This window comes from Macrobrachium nipponense, chromosome 27, assembly GCF_015104395.2.
Source record: "Macrobrachium nipponense isolate FS-2020 chromosome 27, ASM1510439v2, whole genome shotgun sequence".
NCBI classification, from domain to species: Eukaryota; Metazoa; Arthropoda; class Malacostraca; order Decapoda; family Palaemonidae; genus Macrobrachium; species Macrobrachium nipponense.
In genome coordinates, this window is record NC_087216.1 from 59,903,187 (window position 1) to 59,905,686 (window position 2,500).

Below are 2,500 nucleotides of genomic sequence, written 5' to 3' on the forward strand. Positions count from 1 at the left end.
TTAATCCTGTCCAGGTGTGGATTTTTTTTTTTATTGTTGGGTGTCTCTGTGGTCTTGTCTTGAGGGGGTCGGTAGAAAATTAAGTATTCTTTGTGAATTGCTTTCTCAGTTATATGGGCAGGATACCTTAAAGACGAAAGCTGCTTACGAATTAGTTCAAATTCTTTTTCCAAGAAATCTGGGGGACAATTTCGTAAGGCTTTTAAGCATAGGTTGCTAGATGCGCCTATCTTGATAGGAATATCGTGATAGCTAAAGTAGTGAATGTACGAAAGTGAGAACGTTGGTTTTCTGTATATGGTAAATTTGTATTTTGTAGTGTGCCTGATGATTAAAACATGAAGGAAAGGAATTTTGTTGTCTGTTTCCCATTCAACTTTAAATTTGATGCCGGGCACTAGTGCATTTGATTTTGAAAGGAATTCATTAATTCCCAAAATGGTAGAACATCATCTACATATCACATCCACAGCATGTTTTGGGTTTTATTGTATTTATTACTGAAGTTTCAAAGTATTCCATGTACAGATTGGGTAAAATAGAACTTAAAGGACAACCCATACTACACCCGAATTTTTGCTTATAGAAAGATTCCCCGAATGAAAATACGTTATTTGATACACATAATTCAACTAACTTTATTATTTTGTCAAGCACCAATGGGAAATGATCTGAATAGGGGGATCATTTTTCCATCAAAGACTGAAGAACGTCCTGTGCTGGCACTTTTGTGAATAGGGAATCTACGTCAAGGCTTCAAAGTTTTATGTTGTGAAGTGGTATATGTGCTTCTTCTGAATGTTTGATGTGACTGAGAGAAAAAGGGCCTAAAGAGGGGAAAGGAGGCCAGCTAACCATTTAAAAATTTTGTAATTGAAAGCTCCGGCACATGAAACGATGGATTGTCTTTGTGAGTTTTGGGAAGCCATAAAAGTAGGTTAGTTTAGGATTAATTACTTTAAATTTCTCTATTAGTCCAATGCTCTTTTTGTCTAGGCCAATTAATCTTACTTTCCGAAAAAATTCTGTGGGGACGTTTTGGAGGGGATTTTTCGTCAGTTTGTCTTAAGTGTTTGTGTCGCTAAGGAGTTGGTTGATTTTCTCGAGGTAGAAGTCTTTGTCCATGAATACTATTTTGCCGGATCTACTTATTACAACATCTAACTTTTTTTAGCGAGCAGATGGCTATCATAAATCTACGGGAACAGATATTTCTATTAAGGTCAGTTAAAGTATTTAGCAACACTCCTTTTACACATATCTCTTCACGGCTGCAATTTTTGTCTGATATGAATTTATCAAAAGCCACTATGAAGTGTAGGTTGTTTTTACGGTCTAGCATAAGTGCAAAGGATAAGTCTATCTTTAAAACTAAATATTGGTTTACAGTAAGGAGGGTTAAATTTAAAACTTTGTCCTGTTGTTCGAGATTATTGGATCCTCTATTGTTTATTAAATTATTTAACTTGCGTAAAAGTCTGTTGGAATGAGTCGCGCTATTATAGTATGTTTCTCTCAAATATTTTGGCGTTTTTTTGGACTACTTTTATATATATATATATATATATATATATATATATATAATATATATATATATATATATATATATAGATATATATAAATATATTTAGTTTCAATTCAATATTAATGTCAGATGGGCAGTTACTAGTTCTCCGTCTATATAGTTATACCTTGGTATGTTACGTCTTTACTTGTTTTTATAGCTAAAATCTCATATTTTTATTTATAATCTACTAAACAATTCGTTCTTATTTGCAAAATAATGATACTCAGTGATGTGAGTCATAAGTGCATTGTCTTTATCTCATTTGTATTTTCATTTACTTGGGGAATTTTATGGACGACACGATTCATGTGGTAACGAAGGTACCAGTTCCCGACACAATGGTCACGAACGTCCCTGAAAGCCCACTTTGTGGAAACGCTGAAGGCAATGTGCTAAAACAGACCAAGTAATGTGTCTGTGTGAGCATATTACCGTCATCGTTTGCAGTGGTGATGATGAGCCTTTATTCAGGGCCGTTCGTGACCATTGTGTTAGGAACTGTACCTTCGTTTCCACATGAATCGTTCCGCCCATTATCTTCCCCCTGCTTATGAGAATACAAATTAGGTTAAGGCAATGCATCGTCTCAAGCGATCTTATACAAAGAACCATTGGTAAATGTAAAATTCAAATGAATCAGGAAGTAAAAATCACGCAATCAGAAGAACGATTGCTTTAATGTAAAAAAGAATAGACTTTGGTTTAGGGAAAATAGTCGGTAAAACGTCTCATAGACATAAATTGAAAGAGATAAGATATTGCAGCGTAGCGAAGAACAGGAGCAGGATTTGTAAATGAAAAGAGTAGGTTTAATTCAAGAAGAAATTACTCATAGATAAAATAAAAAGAGTAATGGAACTACATTAAACTTTTGCAACGAAGATATGACTGATATTAAAGAAACACGCTGAATACTACCGCAAAGGTCAGGGT